Source organism: Ptychodera flava, chromosome 5 (assembly GCF_041260155.1).
Source record: "Ptychodera flava strain L36383 chromosome 5, AS_Pfla_20210202, whole genome shotgun sequence".
Classification (NCBI taxonomy): Eukaryota; Metazoa; Hemichordata; class Enteropneusta; family Ptychoderidae; genus Ptychodera; species Ptychodera flava.
Genome location: NC_091932.1, coordinates 10,721,436 through 10,743,144, shown reverse-complemented (window position 1 = coordinate 10,743,144; position 21,709 = coordinate 10,721,436). Strand labels below are relative to the sequence as shown.

At 38.2% G+C, this 21,709-nt stretch overlaps 1 protein-coding gene across 1 annotated transcript in view; it reads right to left on the bottom strand.

The window, feature by feature from the left end:
• The window catches only part of LOC139132988 (orexin/Hypocretin receptor type 1-like), a 119,124-nt gene extending 97,618 nt beyond the window's left edge, over positions 1-21,506 (bottom strand). Inside the window, exon 1 of the mRNA XM_070699332.1 lies at positions 21,288-21,506. The gene's annotated coding sequence lies outside the window, so the exon portion shown is untranslated. The remainder of the gene's footprint in view (positions 1-21,287) is intronic.
• Positions 21,507-21,709: the final 203 nt, after the last annotated feature.

The window sequence follows — 21,709 nt, the reverse complement described above, 5'->3', positions numbered from 1 at the left end:
GACATTGCTAAGCCGTGGAAACACACGTTCTCAATTAGCCTTGCTCTTGTAAGTGTCAAGTTTGAAAATACGGAACATTAAGAACAGATGAGAGTCTTGATTTACGTGAAGGTAATAGCTCCCTCAATGGAGGAATGAAAGGCAACGAAATTAATTGGGAAGGTACATGATTGCTGGAAACTGACGGTGATGTAAATTTGTATTTTGCATTTCATTATCCCGTAAATCTCTTTCAGTAATTATTTATTTGTTCACTACCATATAAAACGCGTGTACGTGACATTTCTCTGTCGTGTTTTTCTTGTATGGTAGCGCATGACATAGTAGATAAAACATTTTCTTATGAACATCGTCTTCACCATATTCAAAGATGGGGGCCATCCAAAATCAAGAAGTACTGTGAATTTCTTTGTGTATCATAGTTTGTATGTAGAGGTTGGTTTGGCAAAAGAGATGTTTGTGAAATATAGGATTCATCCCATATGGTTTACATTTCTTTGTGAAATATTAAAATCTTTAGAGAAGGAGAAAACTGACGGTAAAGTTTGAAACATTTTTGTGTCCTTATTCTCAGTATTCTTACAATGTCCTTTATAAATAAATCTTCATGACTCGAAATTATACTTGGGTTACCGACGAGGTAATGAAAATACAATATTTTCCTCGAACGGTTTCTACAGGAGAGCTGTGGTTTATCGCTTTTACTTCTGATCTACATTAAAAATAGTGGCCTTTTTTAAGAATACATATTACAATGAACTTTCTTTCAAAGTGAAATTTTCAAGAATCGTCAATATTACACGGTCATTTTGAATTTCAACTGTCGGTAAATCTTTGGTTATTGTTTCTCTAGTACCAAAATTTGCACGGTGACCCCCTATTTAATCTTGACTTTGAAAGAGAATGGTGGAAAGAGTCCTTGACGAAAGTTTGAGCAAATCTTTCACTTTCAAGGCGCATACTACCTTTAAAGAGTGCATTCCACTGTTTTGAGTTAATTTGAATAAATATGAACACTTTATCCCGTGCCGTTGCTATGGCTACCCGCATTCGTTCTCTCTCTACAACTTGACCATCTTCAAAGTTTTCATCACATAAAAATTGGATGGTTGTGAAAACGAAAGAAAATACATATGATGCAAGTGGTCTCAGACCATATATCGTCTGACGTGCAACAAGAAGACACAAAAATCTCGGTGCTAAATTCATGTTTCGAAAATCGGCGGCATATTTTCATCGTTACAGAGTCAGTCAAACATTATACCTTCGCGGGGCATGATGACATATGGAAACCATATGTAATCACGGTACTGCGTTGTCATTAAAAGAAGGAAATTATCCTTGAGTTGTATTATTATTGCCCTGTTGTATGTCGTATTATTTTGCATTCTACAGTTCCGTCTGGTTTTTGAGGTCGGCGTATCGTTTCGACTCCAGTTTGACCCAGCATATTGGAGGCGCGTATATGTTCTACATATGTTTCTTAATCATAAACTCAGAACTGATTTTTCGCTCATCGGAATATCAATTTTTCGAAGTAAATCAGCCTTGAAATCGACAACTTGCATGCAGATGAGAGGCTAATCGATATTGACTATTGCGACGTTATTGTCTATGACACTGCCAGTTTATAATTTCAACGGCGATGAATTCAGCTTACTTTTTTGCTGGTACAGCCATTGTTGCTCTTTTCTAATTATAAAATAATTTACGATTTTGCTACGGATATGCAACCGGAGAAGGTATTGTGGTTGACACTATGTCACATTTTACACTCTAACATACTTCCCGTTCCGTTCGATACAGCGTTAGTCAGATACCTATAACCTCTTAAGCATGAATAAAGGGTGCAGCAGGGTGCAACGATGAGGGAGTCAGTTATTGTGCGAAGCATTCCAACCTACTCATCTGGAGAAAAAAAATTGAGAGGAAAACACGCTTCACTGTTCACTTTCAACACAAACCTGGTCGATTGTTACGTACGGCGCTATCAGGTTTACGGTCTGCCTATTCCAGTGTATTAAAGTATAATAATGTTAAACGTTAGCAGTAAATTTACGTCGAGGTGTTGTTATTCCGTTCACACCTTTCTTGAAGTGGACGATCTACTCTTACCTTACTGGGTTCTGAGAGCCACAGAGTGCAGGCAAAGTAAATACCGCTCGTTGCAGTTTCCAAGTCTCGTTATGGCTTAAGCACTAATTAACTGGACGCTGCTACGCTAGAGTTTTATGGGAGTATTTGCCTCGAATTTTTATAGAGCAATTAAAATATACGACCGGCCGCAAATGTTGGATGTCCATGAAGATTCATAGACACATGCAAAGGGATTCTATAGCTTACAAAGCCATGAAATAATCCTGACAGGGATTATAAAGAACATGGTGAAGACAGCTATTCATCTTGTCAGAGGAGTAAGGTACAAGTTTGTATGACATGTCTTGGAAAACGAGAGACTATGTTTCGTTTTTACATCTGTTGCTATGGAAAACGGAGGGCGCGATATAAGGTAGAAAATGAATATTGTGCGATCTATATAACATAGGCTGGTTTTATTCTGTACAGGATTTCGCAGTCAAATTAAAAGAATAAGCCACCGGGCATACGACTGGCGGCACCTTAGCGTAGCTTTCTCATCTAAATTACGACGGAATACGTGCGTCGTGAAATGTGTTCACTGGTTAAAGATAGCTTGAAAGCAAAATCCAAGCTGTAAAAGTACGCCGTTAACATTTTTTACCAACGGAGCTATGTTCATGGCAGTCCAACTGACCTTCTTGTTGACACGGTAGTCATGGAAACCAGGAAGTCCGTGGACAATGGTCTTTTAAATTACACGTTGAAGTGTATGAAAATGAATTTCTCTGAACAGAAGTACCGAATTGGATGTTGACTGATTGGTAAAGTACACGGGTATGAAATCAAGTAGATCACAGCTTCTGGATGTTTTATAGAATACAATGTTCCTAAACACGCCATCGGTGGAGTTAGTGCCATTGTGAAAATCATTGACAGCGAACGTGACTCCGAGATTTAAGAAAACAAGTAATCGAGCACTTACATCAGATGATCGGGCTTTTTTGTTTCTTTTCGTCGTCATGTTTTTGTCTGTTGACGGTTTATTTCAAGATCTCATTTCGTTCAATCGAATCTATGGAATACATCGAGCTGTAACCTGCTTTCAGTAGTTTTCAATTGTTTTGTCAGGCCGAAATTTTTTAATACGTAGATATATTTTCAAAAATGCATCAGAAATTTGTAATCCTTCTCACTAGTCTGGAAAAATGCTATTGTTATTTTGTCTATTTGGAGATTATTAGAGTTACACCGAAATTGGTGTTACTACAATTTTCTGACCGTACACTTATTGCCATTGGAAAATATTAAGCGGATGCATACATACATACATACATACATACATACATACATACATACATACATACATACATACATACATACATACATACATACATACATACATACATACATACATACATACATACATACATACATACTGCGCATGCGTATGGAGAATGGAAATTTGTTCAATATCAAACAGCTTGGACCCGAATGTGCGGTTTTCAACGGTAATGTCGATAGGCAGAAACAAGGCATGCAAGTAGCTTCACGCAGGATATGACTTCATAAAATGGCAAATGTCACACTAAAATTAATTCTGTTTTCTCTTAACCAACATAGATTACTGGACATAAAGCACAAAGGTCATGTACGCAGAAGACCGTCAAGTAATTGAGTTGTATACATGACGTCAATTCTAGTACACGGAGAGTTTTAATCGACTTGTGAACAAGTGTCACATCCAACAAAACCTAGCGGTCTGTTTACCCCGTGTACTTCTTTTTGAAGCTAAGTAAAACATAAAATATAAATTTAGTGACATAAAATATCAGCAAACAATTTCAGCTGTTGAAAATGTTAAATGTCTCTAAAGTGCCAGACATTTAGCTCTGCAATACAAAAAATGAAAGGGAATATTAAGTTTATCGGTCATTTCAGGTATCCATTAATTCGCGCGCCAATATGAAAAATAGCTTATATCCCCAATATTCAAATATTTATGGAAGGGCACGTTTCGGCATAATCGCTCATTATCAGCTCCGCATTGCACATTACCTTAAACTCCCTGAGTGCACGGGAGTTCAAACTTACTTAAAAAAATCAATGTAAGAATGACAAAAAATGCCACAGACAAATCTACAGAATGACAGTTAAGCACGCGTCACTGTGTAGTGCAACACCGTCAGGTATAACTACAGTCTCAACGGACTTACGCTCCATCTGATTTCAATCAGTTCACGAAGTGTCACCGTCCTTGGCAGACTCAGTCACAGCGTTACACTCTTCAATCAATACCAATTAACTATACGGGATCATCACCTTTGAAACGGTTACACAGCTTTGAGAAACACAATTTTCCTCTCGCAACTTCGTAATTCCGCAAGTAATCTCCGAGGGAGGTTAATCAAAGTTCCCGCCAATTTCCTCAAACACACGTTTCTTACTTTTTGTCCACGTCTAACGCTATAGTACATGGGAATAACTACATTTATGGAATGAGTCCAATTGTAGAACATGGCTCTCTGAATAAAAGCTCCGAAAACACATCACTCACGAACTGGACTTTTCCCTCTGACAGTTCGAACGAAAAGTTTTTCTTGTGATGTCGCTAACTTTTTAAAGATAAGGCAGCTTTTGTCGAACTGGATAAACGACAAAGCCGACAAGTAATCGATAACAGTGGATTGAAGACGAGGACCTGTTCACACACCATGGCCCTAGGGTAAACTAGCAAGACAAAATGCTATATCCCATTTCATGGACGGATGGACACACCGCAGACGGCCATTATCAAACGCTTCTATCAAACTTGAGTCACTCTATCACTGATAGGTCGTTGTTGTCCCTTCGAATTCGCATTGCAAACTCGAACTTAGACGGGTGGAAGTTTCATCATAGCGAGCCGACTGTAATGAAAAAGTGCCACGTGATTTCACGGTGTTGAAAGTTCACAGAATTTCAAAAGTGAGTTCGTCTCTTTTTATCGCAAACATTCATTAATGTCACAATATGTAATAGTGAACTTACATAATGGCCAGTTTACTGAAAGTTATCATTGTTGTGTAAATGTACAATCCCTCCTTGGTTATCTCTGCGAACGTACGCTCACTAACAGCAAAATACGACCAGAAAATTACAATGACACGTCTCTTTATAACATGGGGTAAATTTACATTAACTGATAAATGTGATACAGCCATAGCCAATCGTTGCTCTAAAACAATTATAAAATTCTAGTGCACTAATATCCTATGTAAGTTTATTGACCGAGTAAATATTTCCTCCAGCAGAATTGTTCGAAAACTGGATGGAATCGACAAGTGCTCATGTCTAGATTTCTCTTCCTTGGTGGGGATAAATTTGATAACATGATATGATAAAAATGATGGAGTTCATTGACTGTAGCTGTGGTAATCGTGCGTTTTCATCATAGTTTTTGTCCCATGGCAGATTACCGGACGTCAGTCTTTGACCTCAGAAAAGGGGCAGCACTAGTAATCTAAGGAAGGAAATGAACAAGGATATCATCCTCAGCTGATAAGACAATCAGAGATCATTGATAGCCTGTCTTCAATGAGGTACTTCATTTGCATCCATCCGTTGTACAATACCTACGTGTTCCGATTACACAATGGAAACTGTTTCAAAAACCAAGTCAGGTATTCCATAGAAGGCGACGGAAATAATAATCGTTCATTGAGAAGTTGTGTTTGCTTGAAAATTTCGAACAAATTGATGCATATGAGGAAATCAAATACGATACTTTAAGGTTATCATGAACATATGACGTTAAGTGGGTGATTTTCATCTCAACAGCGACCCTTTGTAAGCAAATGCTATTGTAATCTAAAGCTTCAGTGTTTCACTGGAAAGATTACAACTGTACAAATGCTTACGTCTGTTTCAATATATTAGCTTTGAAGTCCTGGATAACATTGACTTCAAGTAGGTCCGATGAAATGGGATTACATAATCCCATCGCAGTTATTTTCTGTAATATTTTCCGAGAGGGGTAAAATATGGGTTAAGAGTAGGCCGTCAGTGAATGATTTTCAATGAACCAACAGGTCTCCTTCAACAAGTTCTCCAAGCGACAGGTTCTAACAACGTCAACGAATCAGGCATCAACTAATTTGGTTCAATATACCTTGGAATGAGGCAATAAAGGCCATTAATACTTAATTTGAACGGATTTAATTGAGATCAAAGAAAGAAGAGAAGTGAGTTTTCGCTAAGTTGTTATGTTGAGACTCAGTCAATATAAATCGATGTAGGACACTACTACCCTTTTCAGAAATAGAGCGCGAAGCCACTGCAGTGAACTGCAATAAAACTGCTCACTCTAATTAGTTTCAGCTGTAGCCAGCTGGCAAAGTCGACAACATTGTATGTCCCATGCAGACAGTTTGTCTGGGGAAGTTGAAATAAAAAAGATTTGTAGATGGACAAGTGCATGGTAATGTTACATTGTATCTTAATCTTGAACACAGGGTGCCAATCGTAAACTCTCATTTACAACTCGAGCCTCAGACAGAGCTAGTTTTGCCTTTGTACAAGCAGACTTTTTGGTCTTTATCAAGTAGCCTTGTTCAACACCAAAGTGGCCACGGCTACAGCTGAAACTAGTTAGTGTAATCAGTTTTATTGCAGTTCACTGCAGTGGCTTCGCGCTCTATTACTGCAAATGGTTGTAATCTCCAGTTTTGCATATTTTCCTTTAAGCGTTGACCAGCACTGCTTCATACTACATAGCAAGACACCCTGTGGTGACATGGGAACTAAACGTTTTGATATTGTTCACTACTCTTACCAAGTAAACGTTAAACTTTAGACGGTCTTTTAACCAATAGTGACGAGTTGTTTTTTGTTTTAGTCACCGAATCAGGAGAAAACATTAATGAGAGACTACGCAAAAGTCGATGCAAATGTACAAAAAGTGTAACCCAACTTCAAAAGGATATGTCGGCTTTGTCACGTGATTATTTTCTTGTACACCGAATGCAAGTACACCTCAATGAAAGTTAGAAAGTTATGGTCGTACTCGATTGAGAAAATTCAAACTGTAATGTTTTCACAATAAAGAATAATGGGCCAAGATTTACATCTTATCTTGATTACGTGCGTAAACCTACTCAACTTCGGCCAACTATTCTTTGAAACTCAAAATGTGCTACCTATATCTGTATCAAAGTAAAATACGCCTCCAGGGTAGATATTCAGACTCTCAAATGCTTAAAATTCTTTTCTGATCAACCACTTCTGGCGGACCATTTTAAAACTCTTGGACAAAGAAACATTTTCACCGTCTAAATTTTTCCAAAATCGAACATTTTATTTTTCCCAAAAAAGTTAACACAGGAATGGCGGCCATTTTGAATTTCAAATATCAGTAAATGTATGGTAATTTGTTTCTGTATTATCAAACTTGCACGGTGATCCCTAATTTTGATTCTTGATTAGGAAAAGAGAATGGTTAAAAGTTTCACGGAGGAAGTTTGAGCAAAAGTTTAAGTCTTTCTCTTTCGACGCGGATTCTATCTTAACTCTGTAGGAAATGGATTATTTTCCAATCGTAACCAAGGCGAGACTAAAGAATTACTTTTTCTCCAAGTTTCAAAATAAATTCACACATTCGAAGAATGGTGGAAAAAGTCTGCCTGTGAAACATATTCTGCCTTTTTTATCATTAAAATTAACGCTATAATATTTCTATATTACGATACAAAAAAGGTTCATAACTTTTTCGCGGATCTGCTGTAGCTGAAACAAATAAAGTCTGTTGCAAAATTTTAGGACGATGAAGATTCTCAATCGAAAATGGGTCATTATGCTTATTAGACATAGTTTAAAGCTATACACTTATTATGGAACACGAGATCTAGTTTTGAAAGCATTGCTTATTGTTCGAAGAAAGGGGTAACTTGGCAAAGGCGGCTTAGCTTGATCTTTTATTTCTTTGGAAGAGAAACGGAAAACTGACCGCAAATCACCGTCTCCCTGGATTTCTTTGATGTCCTTTTTGACTTCATGTCGTATAGGCGGGGTTATTGTTCACCTCAATGTCTCTGTTATTGACGAAGGGTCACACTTTGTCTTATAGATACATCCAAGCTTTCTATCGACTTATCATCTAGAATGTCAGTTGTGCTGTACGATCACAATCGTGAATCGAGATATGCTGCGTTTTTAATGTTTCTTGATTTCAAAAGCATTGTCAAAGTTACCAAACGTGATGTAGGTAAAGAAAATAAAGCCGTTTAAACATTTACAACATTCATATACTTCGTTGGGTAAGTCTGTTAGCACTACATCCAATTTGCATTTACAAATTACCTATCGACGTCACTTCAGCCTGGCAGCCAGGTCATTAGGTATTGAAAACGCTGGAGGATATACACTATCCCATATTTCACAATAAGCTCGACGTTTACATATGAAATACTTTATTACAGTGTACATACTATGGCATTTAGGAAAAAACGACACAAATTTCCAAGCAATCCCCAACCAACGTTCGAAGGGGATATAATAGTTTAGTTTGATTGATGAGAATTCTAACGGTAACGGTCAACTATTGGAAGTCGTCTTTAGGATATTGTTTGGCGAAGGCCTATTTATCCTGTTTAATCATAGTCTTCGTACTACATCCATGAATAGCGACATACGTTAACTTACAATACTTCTTGTAAAAGACAGAACCGTAGAAAAAAATGTGTGTGAAACTGACATACCAGCCAAATGATCCATTCAAGAGTAAATGCAGTGATACCTTGGAGATTTTTGTTTCTATTTAGATCGACTTCCTCCACGACACGCGCGATCTTACAACAGCATCATGCCATCTACACGTGAAAATTGATAATATTCATTCCCTCAGATTTCATGTAATCAGTTAATGTGATGGGAATGTCCACTTTTAGTGGAATTGATGGGTATGGGTCATCCACCCACATAGTCCTTGCCTTTGCTTTCATTTCCGCAGTGTCTTCAAGAGTCGATAATCCATCGCTTACAATTCTTTTTTCCCATGGAAGAGAGCGCGACGAGTCTCTAAAACCATAAATCAAGGAAGAGAGAAAGACGGCCAGTCGCTGTCGAAGATTTGTAGACCTACTTCTGAATTTGTCTAAATGATAATCGCCAAGTAATCTTCCATCGAATTACCAATAACCTGTAACCTTCTATGTAACATTATTCATAATATAAACTGCAAACTGGAAATACCTAAATAAGAGTTAGAATATTTTCGTAAAATCAGATAATTCTAAGAGTCCCCATCCCACACTCAAATCTTTATGTAGTAAAAATTCTGACCATGTATTTGATGTAGTTCACATAATTTTTGGCGGTATCTGTAAATTACTGTTTCTCGTTCTACCCAAGAATCATGTCGAATGCCGAGTGTTTATTATTGCCCACACATCCTGTATTTCTGTAATGTCTCACGTTATGACCCGTGTTGATGACTTAGTTTAAGTCAGGGCTGGAATTCATTTGTAAACAACAACATGACATATCATACATGATGTGGTCATTCAGCAAAAATACAGCTTCGAGTTTTAATACATCTTAGGGAGACGAAGAAAAAAGTGTTCTTCTTATATAGAGCAGAAAATGTAAAGGGTTTTGGCCGATGTCTGTACGAGGAAAAGATCCCCTCTAAGACTAAAAAAGCGTTTATAGACAACACTCTGTACACCTATTTGAGTTCGAATGGTGGTGATGATAATGATTGATTGCATATGTATTAAAGCCCACCTAACATTTGCTTATACATAATGTAAAGATGAAAATAGTCAAACGTTGAATCCAGCCAGCTTGTCAAATTCAAGTCATGTTCTGTATCAATTACGCTTTACAGTACCACGCCCTTCACCCTGATATTGTAACATTGACATGTGAAGTGTAAGTAACAGCCATCTATTACCTCCATGGTAACATTTACCAACCATTCTTAGTTGGAAAGAGGAAAGAGTACACTGTCAGGCTTACCATACCTAATTTGTTAATCATTTGAGTACAGAAGTGTGCAATTGACACAAAGGATCAGATAACAACTTCAAGACCGTGTTGCAGACACGTGTCGTATGTAAGTGTGGGTTAGGCAATGACGCAGACTAATTGGACGCGAGATTGTCCTGTGTCCGAGTCACATTCATGTTGCAAAATTAGAGATAATCTGCTGCTGCAAGAAATTAGGCATGCGTTGGCAGACACAATTGTATAGAGACTGTTAGTCATTGCGATACACCGGTCGCTGAAAGCGACATGTGTCTCCAAAACATGGCACTTCCCTTCGCTCATTGAGTAAACATACCTCCCCGTCACGATTTGTCAGCGCAAACAACTTGATTCCGAGTAACCATGGAGTTACAAAACTTGTGTACATCCATGGAGTAACTTAGCAGGGGGTTGGGGTGGGGGTGGGGGTGAGCTATATTATCATGTTATCAGTATTGTATGTTTTCTAAAACAAGAATAGCCTTCAAAAGAGTGTCTCATTAGTTTTCTACACGTTAATCATTTCCCCCGCCTGCTGTGCTGGATTTACCTCATTGTGAGAGATGACAGCTTGCTACGGATCTTCCTTGGAAAAAACACGTTCCCACACAGTGAAAATAACCCCCTTGAAGTTGCTACTGTGTAAAGGAACATCGAGGAGGTTTTGACGGGGGCTGAGTTGACGTATGAGTTGGTATTAAGGAGTCTTTTGGTTACCGCTTTCTGAACTGTTTTATATTTCCGTGTTCACACATCGGCATTAATGAGTGATTTTTTTCCCACTGTCCCTGTACCCCAAAGTTACATTTTTAGCGACCAGAATCAAATCTGGTACATAGATACAGTTTGCATATGGCAAGAAGTAATTAGTTTTTGGAGGATGTGGTTCGCATATTTTGTGCTTATTTGCATAATTAATTATTAAAGAAAAAAATGGATATACACTGACAACGGCTGCACACAATGCGATGAGAATCATTACAAATGTTGATCACTCTTGGAATATACTAAAGGATGACATGTTAGTTGACTGATAATTTGCATATTTAATGAATTTTCCTAATTTGCGATATATATCTGCACTGACTGACTTGAACGATCTCAGGATGGCGAGTCAGAGCCCCGGCATTGCTATGGTGTTGTGTCCTTGAGCAAGGCACTTTATTCCTCTTTGCTTCTCCCCACCCAAGAGTTATTGTAATCTGTACGTTGAGCTCTGCTGTGCTAACTGGCTGCACATGTGAGCTGTTGTTTGCTCCCCAGGCCTTGAGCACAACTTGTGAATATGTGCGCTATATAATAACCCATTATTATTAAATTTATAACAGTTTTCACCATCCTTCTCCTGTTTTCTCGAATTTCTCACCTGTGAAAGATAGTAAATGTCCCAGTGTTCATCTAGTCAGCACAGTCAGTATTTGTATAATATCCAATGCTGTTGGCAAAAGCATTGCATATTACTTTGCACTTCGGCATAATTCTGGATAGATTAAGAAAATGTTTATGTTTGATGGAAAAACCCAAAGAAAAGTTGATAAAATGTTGCTGCTACCGTTCAATTACTACTTTACCTTGTACCTTACTCAAGTAAAGTTTTTCGGAAAGTAAGTCTTATATCATACACATAAAGAGAACGCGCGAGCGAAGACGACACCAATCCAACTTTAAAGTTAAGAAGAAACTGCATACAGACTTGGTATATAATTTTGATTACACGATATAAGTGTTACGCTAAAGATATGCCTGAGTTACTTACGTACAATTAGGCGCCCGTTTATGAACATGCAACATGTGATTTTGAGGTATTGAATGGTTAGAAGTCAATAAGTTAAGGCAACACATAGAGCAATATAATATACTTGTTCACGTAAAATATCGTCGTAGACATTGTGATTAAGATTTTCTGGCAATGAAAGAGAATTTTTATGTTGACGTACGCGGAGAAGAAGCAATAACTTACTCCCCGGTACGTGTTTTAGAGCGCCGTAGCACTGTTAAATTTGATCTATGCAACTCATTTAATATTGATGTTACGAGAACGTATTTCACATTATGTACGTGGGCGCTATTGCAAGGATCAACTTTGATTCTTTAGTTTCAATATCATTGAGGCGGAAAGAATTTTATTTTCGCTATGCTTTGACTTTTTAGTGAAACTGATTTCTGAATATCATCAAGGAATTAAATTCAATATAGGGACGATGATGACCTTTGAAGTTTAAGAATGTATTATTCGACGCATGAAAAGTGGTACCTTTCATGTGTACGTTAGTTTGTGAGGCAGCGCGAATCGAAACGTCGGCGTGGCATATGTTTCTCACTCGTACTTGATCCATTTAGCATGACATCCACGGTTGGAAAGGAAGGATCTCTTAGGAATAATGCCGGCATTAGAGCACGCGGTCGAAAGCGATTACCGGCAGCGTTTCTGTCCATGCATACAAACATTGTACCAGCGATGGCAGCAGGTACAGAGGTGTCGTCACTAACTCGTAGTCAGGGTCCTTGACACCCTGTTGCTGTTGCAGTGCTTGAATATAGAACCCATGTGTGTCTTTCGTTTCTGATAACAAATCGCTTTTGTGCCACATAAGTACCTTATATCGCGCAGATAGGTCTGGAAACGCAAGTTAAAGACTGGCCAAGCCACCATTTATTTCCTCAAATTGAGACGCACAGAAACCTGAACACTGAATCCCGATTAGTTGGTCGGTCCGTTAGTATTACAATGCCTCCGTATAAAAAGAGGGTTATAATAGTCTAGTCGTGCAATTTGTTTAATGATTGCTTGTCGACACCATTAGAGATGCTTCGTTGCCTGCTAATCGTGTACAGTCGGCTGAGAGCCTGCTGACCAGAATAAAATACAGGTGAAAAAGGCTAAATGCCTGTTATCGAAATAGAATCTATGGTTCTAACAGCCAAGCTGCTTCATCTTACCCGAAAATAACCAAATTGACTATTAGATCGATTTTTTCAACGACTTTAGGACTCGCCACTGGGACAGGCTCATTTGTAACCGAGTCAAATCGATTTGAATCTGATTTTTTTTTAAATAATGAATGACAACAGATTTGCTAGTTAAATGAAGAGACCATGAGATGCCGTGGATGCATATAACGAGCGTATGACGAATAAAAGTTCTTCCGTCGTGTGGGTATGGCGATTCTATTTCGAAAGTCATGAATGAACTTGCAAGAATAGGTCTTTTGTTTTTTACGACTTCGGATAAGAAATTGCACTCAAGCAATTCTGTGGCCACACTCTATTCATGATCGAGTGTTCCAAGGTGTAAGTTATAGTGTATATACCAATCGATTGCCATCATTTCAAATACTCTTCAAGTTGTGGTTGAAATCTTTGAATGACATCCATGCAGATTTCAGTGAGATTTCTGCCTTTTGGGTCATTAACAAAGTTGCGTGTAACCTTACCTTGGACTTCTTGACCTGGCTTTTGCTGAGAGCTTCAACACAGCTTTGATTAAGACACTGCAGAACAGGGTAATGCGCACATGTCAGCGAGGAATGAATAATGGACCAGCAGACTCGGTCTAATCTACTGTTTTTACATGTATGTTTACTGAATAAGTTTTATCTCCCGTTGAAACAGTTGTAAATGGTTGATATGTATATGACGTCCAGAGGCATAAACTGGTAGTGGGACTCCAGCACTAAAGTTCTCTTCACGCGCACAGCCCTTTCTGAACCCAGGGGGACATTTAATGTTAAGTTATGACATAAGCTTACATCTGGCAGCCGTTATTAGTAACGAGTGTTTTGAAGATGAAAATACTCGTTCGAATATACATAGTAAAATGTTATGTTCGTGCTGCCTCGAGACTCCTGTAAAATGGTTTCCTATTGACGTGCACAATGATTTATTGGTGTTTGTATAATGTGTATTTACGTGCCTACATGAATGGAGTTACGTAATATATATATATATATATATATATATATATATATATATATATATATATATATATATATATATATATGCATATGCATGTATGATAAGGTGTGAGTCAGTCTAATGTAAGAGTTTGCATGTAGATAAGTTGAAAGAAAATGCCATTTCTGTCAATCTATACGTCTTATGATTGCTTGAGTGGGTGACACTCCAGCAAAATGAATGTGAGGATTTCGCATTCGTTGTTGTCATGGGTACAATCCAGGGTCGTTACTTTAAACTCTTTCCAATGTGAGGATTTCATATTCGTTGTTGTCATGGATACAGTAAAGGGCCATCATTTTAGACTCTTTTCGAGCAGAATAATTTCGTAGCGGAAGGTGTTACTTTGGAAAAGATGACGTCATATATGATTACCCATTTCCTCAAGGAAATCGCTCTCACTATCACATGAATAGGAACTTCTTAAACTTCAAAAGTCGGGCGTGATTCTACCTCTACTGTGATCAATCTGAGATGATCAATTCATACCCAAGATTAGAAATAAATCTGACATGTCATTGAAGATAAGTAGCTATTAATCGTCACGGATAAGCATAAAGTGTCAATGTTCTATACATATAGAGATAAACAATAAATTTAATCTGCCCGATGTCGGACATTATTACATCACGTGATAAAGTGTGATGAATGCGATCTTATCCTCTTTAACACTTCGTCACAAAAGGTGATGTAGACACCTTGGGTATTTAACCTAACATAAACTGTAACAGCTGTCTTGTCATTTAATACTAAATTTCACGTCGCAGGTCGTAATCGGTATCATGTGTTGTGTCTCGGTAGACTACTTCTCATATTATGGTAAAACACATAAGACTATGTCGCTCAGTGGTCCTTTACATGGTCCAAGGTGAGGTTGTAACTTAATTGACCTTGAAAGCACCACCAAAATCCGATTAAACCATGAGGCATTGATTTTCAAGGCGCATATCATTAGTTAATTAGTCATTAGTCATTAATTAATCATTAGTTTGTACATATAGCTCGGTGATTACAGCGGCATTCTTCCTTTCTGGTTAACCGAGTTTTGTATTTACACACAGGCTTCCGTTACACGATCAGTTACATGATGCAATATATTTCGCCGTTCGTTCCTGATACCTTGGCGGCATTAATTCAATTTGCGCGCTGCCGCCTGTACATTTTCCTACTCCGAACAAACAAACCTTTCTATAAGCGTAATTTCGGTGAATTCTCACTAGATCTCACGGTTACCATGGATATCGATCAATGGATGAAAGGATACTCAACGTACAGGTAAACAGTCTCCGAGTCTGACAGCTACTATATCAGCCTCACTGAAATTAAAATGAACTGTATGTTTCACCTTCGCTTTTCCTTTGATATCGAACTTGATCAATACTTGATAGGATTAAGTTAGCACTATAAATCTGCTCAGGGTCACATCAAACGGGAAAATCTCCTTTTGTATCAACTAAGCTATTCAAACACATTTCAATGATACACTATTTAATTTCCGGTGATAGAATATAAAATTCTACCTTACTCTGCGACTGTGACAGTCTCCATGGCAAGCAAACAGCATGAACCGTCAGGTGGAAATCCCTTACGTTATGTCAACAATTAAGCAAGATTTGCCGTACATTCTTGGAATACACTGTTACTTTAAATATCAACCGTTGAAACTCAAAACTCTCTTCTAGGGAAATACTAGCAAAATACAGTCTTTTAAAGGAACAAAGAAAAATTAAGTTGAGTTTATACTGTGATTCTCAAGCCTTCACTTCCCGCTGCTTACCATTTTGCCAGATAATCTAAGATATCTTTTGAAAACAAGATAAAAAGTCAATGTACCAGAAAAGCTTAAAGTTTGGGTTGTGAGAAACAAAATACACATGACAAAGTGGTCGCTCGAATAACCTGTGTTAAGTCTATGTAGAAATGATTTCCACAGAATAAACGACTTCGTATATTAGTAAAGCAGAATATTTACTTTAAATAATTGTGACGAAAAACATGAGACACATACTGGGCAGACAGAAAGAGACACACACCCACATAGACTTGTAGACTATTGTGACGAGAGTAAAGTCATTTTTTTTCATAATATTTTGTTACTTGCATATCGTATGGAAATTTCGTAATTGCTAGCATCTTGAAACACGTTGAACTATTCGCTTACTAACAGAACCAATAAGAAACTGTTTTAGTCAAATAAAGTTTTGGCATATATCAGAGCTATATAATATATGTGCGATCCAAAACACTTCATGTCGACTTACATCAAAATAGGATTACATTTGACTTAATTCCATCATATATATCATGTAGCGACGTTATTTGAGTTAGCCTATGATTCCAGTGATAACGTTTAATCTTTTCGCGGTTTCTAACATCAAAATCTCGCAAAAACAGAGCATTTTTATCTCCCTGTCCGGTTCCTAAGATTACAGATCATTAGATTATAAGATGCCAGACCGCAGATGGACTGTCACAAAGATGAACGTTGCCTGGAGGTGCCGTCAAATTTACCCTCGGCGTTGAAAACAGTGTATTTGATCGAATTCATGAAGGATGCCATATGGATGACGGGAAATCGTCACGAAGACCTCCTGCAATTTCGGCGATCACGCTGAGCTACCATAATATCTTTTTAATATATAGTTATTTCAATAATAATGTGACACCTGTGATTGCTGACTGTCATGACTTCCTTTCATTCTTTTCCTCAGTGATTAAAAAATGCGATTCATCAGACTGTTTTCGTCAACGTGCTCGGGCTCGAGTCGTGACAAACATGGTCTTGGTTATTAGCATACAATGAAATTGCCTCATTTCTTGTTCGACAGAGATACAGCATCACCAATGGGGTTAATTAGACGAAAATTAATTGAATATGTTTCTTCATGCAGTTCCCCCTATGCCTATCTCCGTGTCATTAATTATCTTTGTTCGCTTTCATTTCCCCATTAGCAAATGTTTACATTGATTTTCAGAGCTCTTTAGAGCGTGTTCTTTATCAAATGTTAAAAGACTACAAGATTTGCTCCTTGTTTATACCCGTAAACGTCCCGATTGGAAGACTTCAAGCATCCGTTCAAATTATCATGTGTTAGTGATTAATATGAGACAAATAATTTTGCATGGGCTATGCAACAGAAACCTATTTGCAGACACCAAAGTGATGATTCATTCCAAACACTAAATGGAAAAGATCTGTATGCTTTGTGAGAATAGCATGACGTTTTAACATTTGCATAATAATAGGCTTTCGTCATACCAGACTTTATCCACCGAAGGGATCCAGCTGACCCAACAACATCCCGAAGCAAAAACTCACTTCCAATTCTTGTAGTGAATTTATGTTACCCGGACTTTATCATCTTCAAATATTAAACAGCGAAATAACACCTGAACATCACAAATTTTATCGTTTCTGTGTCTTTTAAATTCATACTGCTGTCCACGAAGTAAACCATATAATTTTATACAGAGCGCTGGCTGAGCGAATTTATGGGCACAGGGTTTTGGTGTTTGTCTATGATACCTGAAATTGCCCTAGAAAATCAAACCTTAATGAAATTTTCATATATCAGACTTAACTTTCGAACTATTTTATGGTCAATACGTTGACATATAGAGCGAGGAGGCAACAGTGCATGTACAGAGTGTCAATGAATATATATGAGTGCTACTTCCACAGTTTTCTTAATTATAATTTCGTTATATGTCTTCATGGAGAAAAAATTGATGCAGAAGAGTCTGTACGTTTTCTGTTAACGTCATCATATTTAGATGATAGTTCCAAAACAAAGATATCGATGTTAGCATATTGTGCCTAATAGCCATAATGATGATTGATTTAATTTTACTATGGAATAGCTACATAGAACAGAAAAAACAGAACCTTAACAAATTAGATCTTTGTGGCACATTGTCTTGTTATGTCCATTAATAAAGCAGACATTATCAGTACGAGTAAATGTGTTTTACAGTAAATCAGGGATCTGTTCTAAAATTACCCACATCATTATCTCAGTGTTGTACTTATGAATTGCCTACATATTTGTCACAATACTCATAATTCATATCCAATCCATTACGTAAATAGTGAAACCCGTCTGCGCAATCGCTAGGAGTAATCGTGACGACACAAATTAACATTAGCCGCTTTGAAAATGCAAACTGGTATTTCAAGTCCACTTATTTGCCATTATCTAAGTAAATTTCAAATCTCTTTCTCATTCTTTTAGCATTTCAACATTCTCAGCTACCTTTGACCCCAAGTTTCCATCGTCGCCGGATATGGGTTAAGCTGATGAATTATCAGGCCTTGTTTCCGGATTCTTGTTTTCTCTAGGGAGGCGATCTTTCAGAAAAAGTGGTCACTAATGCAAAAACATGTACATGTAAATCACGCTCAGTCGTATTCAGCGTTAGTATTTCGCTCTAACTACTTCGATGCTTAGCTCACGACGCACAAACCTCGCAAGGCTAAAACAGCAAGATTTTCTGTCCAAAATGTGACCTCTTATCGGATTTTATTTTACAAATCAAATCGCTCAATGAAATTCAGATCGTAAATTTTCTTTATAATAAAAAGACCAAGCCGTAGGATTACACACGTGATGAAACAAGATTTACAAAATGCAATTTTCAAAGTTAATGACAGGGCGCTTCGTCCTTTCCAACATATCTTCTTTGTGAATACGTTTTTAGAAGTGCTTTTTAAAATGGATTCCAGGTTCTACTGCAGCTATCTCTATCGTTTTGTACATCCACTTTGAACGTCCTTTCATATATGCTTCTTTGATCGAAAACCACGATGACAGTTTCCTTTCATTGAGTGTAAAAGGTTGTCCAATCTTCGACGTGATAACAGCGCTTAGATAAATGCAATGTTGGGAAAGTTCAGATGTACTTTTTTATTTCATCTCCATAGCTCACTTGACTATCACTTGATGGCATGGAAATTCAGTACACTGTATTTATACCGACAGTGTCTCCCAGAATAGCTTCAAACAAATTATCAATTTCGTGGGTTTAGCTATGCACGAGAAGCCTTGCGATAATATCGAAAAACTGCATCAAGGGGTAAGTCCCAGGGTAATATGGCAATGTTTACAATTGCACAGACAGCGTTGCAATAAGCAATATCCGCCCATTTAAAAAGTCCCCCTTTCATCGTTGTATAAACAATCTCAGCTAAAAGGTAGTTTATCACTTTTAACCCCGGTGGTGGCAGTCCCCGGGTTGGTAGGTACCCATGCGCGTTACCAAATTCACGGAAAAGGGGATGTTTTTCTGCAGTCATCTCGGAGATTCTAGGTCCGTGAAATCGAGAAAAAGGGGTACTTTTTCAGAGTAACCTCCGAGATTAGGGGTAGTCCTTTCATAATCTCCCTAGGACACTAAATCTGGTCTTGTCTCACTCACAAAGAAAATGAAAAACAGTACCGTACGTTTGTATATATGACGTATACATGCCCATCACTTAGGGTCCATCCCCCCCCCCCCTAAACTCCAGATCCAAACGGATAAGGAAGATGATTGTGTATGAATGTGACTAAAATCAGGTGAGGACAAACATTTGTGATGTATGTACATGTATAAAAAGTCAACCTCCAGGGTCAACCCTGGAAGTCAACATACTAACCTCCTGGATTTCGAAAATAAGAGTATGTTTTTTACAGCTAATTTCTCCCAGATTTGCCACAAATAGGGGGTGTTTTTCTCAGAAATATTCTAGGAAAGGGGGTACTTTTCAAACTTGGGTAACGTACATGGGTACCCACCAACCCGGGGACTGCCACCACCGGGCTTTTAACCCTCTATACAGACTTTGAGCACTAACATGGGACTACATTGTCAGAAGAAAGGGAAAATATACCATTTGTGTATGGCCTATCTCTCTGTTTTGTGGCACCAGGGGGCTCACTACACGGAGTTCGGCCATTAAATAAAACGATCACGTGATGGCGTTAAATGTTATACATTCCACTTGAAATTGGGCCAGAGGTCACAATGTCGAGCGGACGAACTTGGAGAACTCAGTAGCACTGGCTCATTTGTTAATGACATTGTCTAATTTAGGCGCCAAACACACAAAGTAAGATTAATGCTATCGGAGTTTCTCTGACAACAAATTCCCATTTCGACTTCATTCATCAGTGCAGCTAGCAGTCATTAATTCTGCTGTATAGACTTGATGGATGCTTTTTAAGATTTTGATTGACTGTACACATTAATTTTCTGGGCTATCGCCGATTCGCTAGCCGATCGTTCAAACCCACGTACCAGAAATTCTCTGCACTACCGACACCCCTCCCGCCAAAAACAACACAGACATGGGCATGAACCGTCTCTTCTGGGGTGAAACAATAACAAGTGTATTTCTTGTGTATTTATTGATTTGTGGTACATTAGTAAGCGGTAATTTTAGATATTTCAAAAGAAGCATTTGTTTTGGTGTCATGTGATGCTGACACGTGATAATACGAGAAGGACGAGAGTTGTCGATCCAGACTGCATATTACACATCAGTCTTAAATAGTGTAAAATTATGCCTTAATCATTGCAAAGCAAAGACAAATTCTGGAGTTTCGCGCGTCATCTATTTCTGCACTTTCCAATGATATACAGGCTTCTCTCACCTCCTCTAACGTGGATAATTCACACCACAGGCCTACGCCTGACTTACACTTTGGAAATTACGTTTAAAAGTGTTGTTCCAGGCCTTTCAAAGAGATAAACCGTTAAATATAGCGTAGTCTTAATAGAGTAGTTCTGTAAGTGTTATTTTACGGTTAGAATTTACTGCTAGCAGCGTCACGGCAATTATACCGTAAAAAAGTTGGTGGACGGTCAGCTGTCGACGGCCGCTGTATCATGGCCATGAAATGCACCAGTGACTTTATGTCGCAGAACACATAAACTTTGGAAGATTTCAATGCCACATAAATCAAATTTCAGTGTTAGCGCTACTCCTTATAATACAGCCTACAACTTTGCAGTAGCGGTGCGGCATTTTTGCCTTGGGACATCGACACGTTTAAAAAAGTCACTGCCATCTCAGCATTGCTGTGAAAAGACAGGTCCCGTGCAGCTCCGCCTTCGTCACCGTGCCATTGAACCAAACATAACGCTGGGTTTGAATCGGACGCAAGAATGTGACGTGTCATATCGATTCATATGAAACATGTGTATACAATTGCTATCTAAGATTCTATGCATGGATTTGTTTTAACAAGTGACGCATGCATGTGCCTACATACCTTCTTCCTCAAACGATCTGAACAGCTTTCAGCAGACGACAGCTTTTAGCGCCAATTCTTCAACTCCGCTATGCTCAGATATGAAAGGGTTTGTGGGAATGGTTGACAGTCTTGCCGATTGCGTTCATGTACACAGCAGTAAACAACCTTAACTAAGCAATGTGAACTGACTGATGAAACTTCTTCGGTGCGCTCTGGGTTCGAAGTAGCAGGATGAATAGAACATATTCGCATCTCAATACACAAATCGTCAAGGCCATACGCCCTCAACGACAGACGAAAACGTGCGTCATGGCGCCGAAATAAAGTACAATATATATTATCAATTCCGACTCTCTTATTTCTATTCAACGTTGAAGATACAAACACCATGCGTCACACAAATTAATTTTCCTCTCGCGTATTAATACTCACTTGTCTGA